The sequence below is a fragment of the Microtus oregoni genome, unplaced genomic scaffold (assembly GCF_018167655.1).
Source record: "Microtus oregoni isolate MIOR12 unplaced genomic scaffold, Mior012 000002F_ref0000024, whole genome shotgun sequence".
In the NCBI taxonomy this organism is placed as follows: Eukaryota; Metazoa; Chordata; class Mammalia; order Rodentia; family Cricetidae; genus Microtus; species Microtus oregoni.
In genome coordinates this window covers 31,120,707-31,128,188 of record NW_024543061.1, presented here as the reverse complement: position 1 = coordinate 31,128,188, position 7,482 = coordinate 31,120,707, and the positions used below count along the sequence as shown (strand labels likewise).

General features: G+C 44.3%; 1 pseudogene; it reads left to right on the top strand.

Moving 5' to 3' along the window:
• Positions 1 to 3,603: 3,603 nt before the first annotated feature.
• On the top strand, positions 3,604 to 4,004 carry LOC121436079 (annotated as a pseudogene).
• The last annotated feature ends 3,478 nt before the right edge of the window (positions 4,005 to 7,482 follow it).

Genomic DNA, 7,482 nt, shown 5'->3' with positions numbered 1-7,482 from the left:
TTTCCCTGATTGCTAAGGAGGTTGGTCATGACCTTAAGTGTCTTTTGGCCATTTGAATTTCTTCTGTTGAGAATTCTCTGTTCAGTTCAGTGCCCCATTTTTTAATTGGGTTAATTAGCCTTTTAAGGTCTAGTTTCTTGAGTTCTCTATATATTTTGGAGATCAGACCTTTGTCTGTTGCGGGGTTGGTGAAGATCTTCTCCCAGTCAGTGGGTTGCCTTTTTGTCTTAGTGACAGTGTCCTTTGCTTTACAGAAGCTTCTCAGTTTCAGGAGGTCCCATTTATTCAATGTTGCCCTTAATGTCTGTGCTGCTGGGGATATACATAGGAAGTGATCTCCTGTGCCCATATGTTGTAGAGCACTTCCCACTTTCTCTTCTATCAGGTTCAGTGTGTTCAGATTGATATTGAGGTCTTTAATCCATTTGGACTTGAGTTTTGTGCATGGCGATAGATATGGATCTATTTTCATTCTTCTACAGGTTGACAACCATTTCTGCCAGCACCATTTGTTGACGATGCTTTCTTTCTTCCATTGAATACTTTTAGCTCCTTTATAAAAAATCAGGTGTTCATAGGATTGTGGGTTAAAATCCGGGTCTTCTACTCATTTCCATTGATCTTGCTTGATAACTGTTTTGTTATATGTAATTTTACTATGTTAAATTTAAAGCCTTTCTTTTTTGTTTAAACAGAAAAAGGGGAAATGATGGAGGAGGGTCATCTGTCTATGTGTTACTCACATTGGTTAATCAATAAAGAAAACTGCTTGGTGATAAACAGCAAGTGCACGCTTTTCTATCAACCGACAGCTCCTTACACAAGGTGCACGCGAAGTGTGTGCTCGGAACCTTCCCAACGCCACCCCAACTCTCAGCCATGCCTCCACCACTCAGCACCCAGACAGATGTTCAGTTTACAAACAACGGTTGGGTTCCAACCACTTCAGGACTTTAATTTTTTTTTTATTGAAAAAAAGGAAAAAAAGTTTCGCCTCCTCCCAGCCTCCCATTTCCCTCCCACCCTTCTCCCCTCCCCCGAATCCTCTCCCCCTCCCTCTCCAGTCCAAAGAGCAGTCAGGGTTCCCTGCCCTGTGGAAAGTCCAAGGTCCTCCCCGCTCTGTCCATATCTAGGAAGGTGAACATCCAAACTGGCTAGGCTCCCACAAAGCCAGAACTTTAAGTAGGATCAAAACCCCGTGCCATCGTCCTTGGCTTCTCATCAGCCCTCACTGTTCGCCATGTTCAGAGATTCCGGTTTTATCCCATGCTTTTTCAGTCACAGTCCTGCTGGCCTTGGTGAGCTCCCAATAGATCAGCCCCACTGTCTCGGTGGGTGGGTGCACCGCTCGTGGTCCTGACTTCCTTGCTCATGTTCTCCGTCCTTCTGCTCCTCACTGGGACCTTGGAAGCTCAGTCCAGTGCTCCAGTGTGGGTCTCTGTCTCTATCTCCATCCATCACCAGATGAAGGTTCTATGGTGATATGCAAGATATTCATCAGTATTGCTATAGGATAGGGTCATTTCAGGTTCTCTATCCTCAGCTGCCCAGGAAACTAACTGGGGACATCGCCTTGGGCTCCTGGGAGCCACTCTAGGTTCAAGTCTCTTGCCAACCCTAAGGTGGCTCCCTTAACTAAAAACTGTGCTTCCGTGTTCCCCTATCCAACCTTCCTTTATCCCAATCATCCTTTCCCCCACAGTTCCCCCTATCCTCCCCTTCTCCCTTTTCTCTCCCCTTCTCCCCTTACCCCCATCCCACCCCACCCCCAAGATCCCTATTTTTTCCCCGGCAATTTTGTCTACCTCCCATAGCCAAGAGGATAACTATATGTTTTTCCTTGGGTTCATCTTCTTACTTAGCTTCTTTAGGTTCACCAATTGTAGACTCTGTGACCCTTATTTATGGCTAGAAACCAATTATGAGTGAGTACATCACATGTTCATCTTTTTTGGGTCTGGTTTACCTCACTCAGTATAGTGTTTTCTATTTCCATCCATTTGCATGCAAAATTCGAGAAGTCATTGTTTTTTACCGCAGCATAGTACTCTAATGTGTATATATTCCATACTTTCTTCATCCATTCTTCCATTGAAGGGCATCTAGGTTGTTTCCAGGTTCTGGCTATTACAAATAATGCTGCTATGAACATAGTTGAACAAATGCTCTTGTCATATGATAGGGCATCTCTTGGGTATATTCCCAAGAGTGGTATTGCTGAGTCCAGGGGTAGGTTGTTCCCGAATTTCCTGAGAAACTGAAACACTGATTTCCAAAGTGGTTGCACAAGATTGCATTCCCACCAGCAATGGATGAGGGTACCCCTTCCTCCACAGCCTCTTCAGCAAAGGCTATCATTGGTGTTTTTGATTTTAGCCATTCTGACAGGTGTAAGATGATATCTCAAAGTTGTTTTGATTTGCATTTCCCTGATTGCTAAGGAGGTTGATCATGACCTTAAGTGTCTTTTGGCCATTTGAATTTCTTCTGTTGAGAATTCTCTGTTCAGTTCAGTGCCCCATTTTTTAATTGGGTTAATTAGCCTTTTAAGGTCTAGTTTCTTGAGTTCTCTATATATTTTGGAGATCAGACCTTTGTCTGTTGCGGGGTTGGTGAAGATCTTCTCCCAGTCAGTGGGTTGCCTTTTTGTCTTAGTAACAGTGTCCTTTGCTTTACAGAAGCTTCTCAGTTTCAGGAGGTCCCATTTATTCAATGTTGCCCTTAATGTCTGTGCTGCAGGGGTTATACATAGGAAGCAGTCTCCTGTTCCCATCTGTTGTCGGGTACTTCCCACTTTCTCTTCTATCAAGTTCAGTGTGTTCGGACTGATGTTGAGGTCTTTATTCCATTTGGACTTGAGTTTTGTGCATGGTGATAGATATGGGTCTATTTTCATTCTTCTATAGGTTGACATCCAGTTGTGCCAGCACCATTTGCTGAAGAGGCTTTCTTTCTTCCATTGTATCCTTTTAGCTCCTTTATCAAAAATGAGGTGATCATAGGTTTGTGGGTTAAAATTCGGGTCTTCTATATGATTCCATTGGTCGACTTCTCTGTTTTTATGCCAGTACCACACTGTTTTCATCCCCGAGCCATGAATGGGTGGGTGACAGCTTGGAAAGAATGCGTGTCACGCCTGGCGAAACTGGCAGAGTCCACGTTGCTGTGAGTAGTGGAACTGTTCAGAGCGCATTCCCCTCCTGAATGAGCCATCTTCGGATGAGAATCCAAACTTTTCCGAGCTTAGAGAAAATAAAGTAAATAGGCAAAGAAGGACGCTTCTAAAGGGTATTTGTAGACCACCAAGGAATATGGAATACTGCAAAGGGCTTCCTGCTCTTCGTCTCTCTCCTTTTTTGTGCATAGTTGTTTTCCTTTTACTCAATGTAAAAGAATGTTCTAAGCGGGGAATGCAAGTAAGCAAGGCTTGTGCTCCTGTGTGTCCTGGGACAGGAGATGCCTCTGCACCTCTCTGCTTCCGTTTGCATCCGGTGCTGGTGACCTAGCTGATATCCCCTGCCTTCTTTTTCACAGTGTCCACCCTGGCAAGACTTTCTAAATCTAGTCTGTGAAGCCAGGTAGGATACCTATATCCCCAGAAAAATGACTGAAGAACCTGTAAAAAGAGAACCTGGGATCCCCAAAGTCGCCTGCGCCCGTGAATATGGAGAAAAACCCTAAGAGTGAAGTTGTGATCACCACAGTCCCCTTGGTCACTGAGGTTCAGCTGATGGCCGCCACAGGGGGCGCGGAACTCTCCTGCTACCGCTGCATCATCCCCTTTGCTGTAGTGGTCTTCATCGCGGGGATCGTCGTCACCGCCGTGGCTTACAGCTTCAATTCTCACGGTTCCATCATCTCCATCTTCGGCCTGGTCCTTCTATCCTCCGGACTTATTAGTCTCTAGTGCCTTGTGCTGGAAGGTGAGACAAAGGAATAAGAAAGTCAAGAGACGGGAGAGTCAGACGGCTCTTGTGGTAAATCAGAGAAGCTTGTTCGTGTAAGACAGAGAGCAAAATGGAAATTTCACTCTAAAGTTCAGTTCCAACTGTTGAGTTTGTTCATACGGAATTAGCCCAGGAGGGAATGGGTTCAGTTTTGGAATGGACTACCAAAATCAAAATGAGGCAAAGAGAGGACTAAAAAGGAGGTATCAAGACGGTTCCCTTTGTAGGGAATAATATCTTTAATGACAAACTTAATCCTAAGGGCTATTGCTAAGACAAAAGAACCAGCTTTCTTTTTACCTTAAGCGTTTTGGGAGTATGGGATATGTGCACATTTGATTCGCTTTAGAGAGTACCCAAGGGATGATGGACAAATAACAAAAACCCTGGTGAACCAGTTCCACAAAAGAAATAGCCCACACTCTGGAAAGAGGGATTATAAAAATGTTTTACTACAGGCCTACATTGACTTGACATTCCCATGTCCCTAAAAAATTCTGTTATATATCTCTTTTCCAATAAGTTGGTTCTCTTTTAAAAAGATTTTCATTTTGAATAAACCATCACTAGTGGTACTTTATCTTGAAAAACAGACTAATATTTTTTATATTTTAACAATGGACAATTTTAGATGATTGTAATGATACAGAAGAAACCAGAAAGGTAGGAGATAACACGAATGGCATGGGGGGAGGTAAATTAATACCAAAATAATCCAATATAGCACCTTTGATGGTTTTTATACAAAAGTTTAATGTGCATTTCACTCAAAATAATACTTATGGCTGCTGAAACTTCAAAAAAAAAAGGAAACTGCTTGGCCTGATAGGTCAGAACATGGGTAGGTGGGGAAGACAGAACAGAATGCTGGGAGGAAGAAGGCAGTGAGGCAGGCGCCATAGCTCTCCTCTCCGAGATGGACATAGGTTAGAATCTTCCCAGTAAGCCACCTTCTCGTGGTGATACACAGATTACTAGATATGGGTTAAAGCAAGATATGAGAGTTAGCCAAGAAGAGGCTAGATATAATGGGCCAGGCAGTGTTTAAATGACTACAGTTTGTGTGTTGTTATTTCGGGTGTAATGCTAACTATGCAGCAGCCGGGTGGGATGAAAAGCAGGCCTGCTTGCCTCATCACTAGAAGGAAATACATACTCAGTAGTTCAACCAGGCCACTCACATGGTAGGGTCTGGGGACTGCTGGGAGACATCATGCCCACTCTGGAAAACACTCTGTCTTTAAGAAGAATGGGATCTTTTTCATCCTAACTAGGAACCCATGGTGCCCCAGATGGAAAATGGGTGTCAGTGGTAAGCTTTCCTACAGCATTTCTCACGGTCGCCCATCCACCAAACATGCTCAAAAACTGAGAATGCCCATCCCACTCTCTAGACCCTGTGGTGTAGACACAGTAGAAGTAATCCAAAGCTCCTCAAAGGTTCTTACAGCAGTGAAAAACAAGATCCACCAACTCCAAATGATCTTCAAAACCAGAAACAGCTTGATACCTCTAGCCAGTGGATCACTAAGGGTCAGATACGAAATTGGATTCTACCTTTCTTAACCCCTCTCTTCCTAATTTTTCTTAGTCTTACGAATTGCATCCTGTCTCATAAACATCTTGCCTAGATGTCTTCAACAACAGATCCAAAAGATTTCTAACCAGACTTTTGACCAGTTACTCTTACAGGGTTAAGAGCCCCTAGCTATGGAGCCAGAGATTTGCAGCATCTGGTTATGTCCTGAGGATAAAGATCAGCCAGCAGGAGCAGCCTACTTAAGTAGCCTGGGCAAAAAGAAGAAAAAAGAGGAAGGTACCTGTTTAATTTGTGCCTTTGAGACTCAGTGGAGGGTGGTCGTAGTAGGTGTTTGGGTTCCCACACAACACAGCAAAAGCTATGCCTGAATTCCACAACTAATCACTACCAGGAGGCCGACTCAGGTGCAAAAACAAAGAGTTCATGAGTTAACTTGGCTCCCTCTGCCTGTCCCAAAGTAGCAGCAGCAGCAGCAGCAGCAGCTATAGCAGTAGCAGCAACAGCCACAGTGAAGCCAACAGCAGCAACTGGAACACCATAGAGAGAGACCCAGAGCAGGGAAAAAACGGGGCTTTATTGTGATTGGCTGCCCCCTAGTGGCACGAGGGAGAATTCTAGAATTCCAGGCTTGGGATTGGCTGCCCTCTGATGAGGTAAAGGGGCTTTCCAGGCCTGAGGGGAATTTCCAACTGCCTTTGACTACCTGAGGCTCTGATTGGTCCATTTTCCCTGTTTAGGGACTGGCTGATTTCAAGTTAGGGGGAGAAATGGCTTCTTTTCTGTGGCCAAACTGTGTTTCTTCTTCAGGTTCTTTTTAGCTTTTTAACTGTAATCATGGGGCCAAGGCAAATATTTTTAGTATGCTCTTAATCTAGGAACTTGGTGTGTTGTTTTGGTACTAGTTTCAGGGTTCTGGGGTTTTTCTCTGACTCTAGGTTCAGGGACAAAGTGTTTCGTCCCCTGGTTCTAGTCCCGTTTTCAGGTTGTGTTTCTTTCCATGACTCTGAACCCAGAACCAGGCTGCTCGGGTTGTGTTAGGGCTACCGACTAAGTGAATCTGTGGGGGCCTGGGCCTCTCTCCGGAGAAGGCACTGAGAGTTGTATATCTTAATCCTCAGGAAGCAAGAAGAGACTGAAAGACTAGACCTGGCTTGAGCATCTGAGACCTCAAAGCCTGCCCCCAGCGACATACTTCCTCCAACAATACCACACCTCCTAAACAGGGTTGTTCACTATGGGCCTCTGGGAACCCTTTTTATTCAAACCACCACATTCCGTTCCCTGGCCTCCATAGGCTTAAAGTCATATCATAATACAAAGTGCATTCAGTCTAACTTCAGTAATTCCCATAGTCTAGAAAAGTCTCAGACTTGTTTAAAAGTCCAAAGTCCAAAATCTCTTCTGAGATGTATGAAATCTTTCAACTCTAATCCCCTGTAAAATCAAAATCAAAAAGCTTTCATCACATGCTTCCAACATATAATGGCACAGGATATACATTACCATTCCAAAACATTGAAGAAAGCATAGTGAGGAAACACTGGACCAAAGCAAGACCAAAAACCCTCTGGGCAAACTCCAAACTCTGCATCTCCAAGCAAGTCAAAAGTCAAAGTGCTCTCAGACCTCCAACTCCTTTCAGCTTTGTTGACTACAACACACTTCCTTTCCTCGAGCTGGTTCCACTCCCTGTTAGCAGCTTCCCTATCAGGTATCCCATGACTTTGGCATCTCCAATATTTTGAGTCTCCAAGTCAATTTAGCTTTCATCTTTGCAACTTCACACAATGGCCTCTCTAGGCCTCCATTCATGGACACCCCTGACATATACCTGGCCTCACAATTTCCTTAGTTGTAGAGGGAGATTCCATAACCCCTTTCTTGTGTCTTTGACTCTGAAGCCAGAACCATGTGAATGAGGCTGCCAAGTTCTGTTGCTTGCTGGAGCTGGAATATGGCCCCTTTGTTCAATCACATCTTCACCATCTTTCTGGT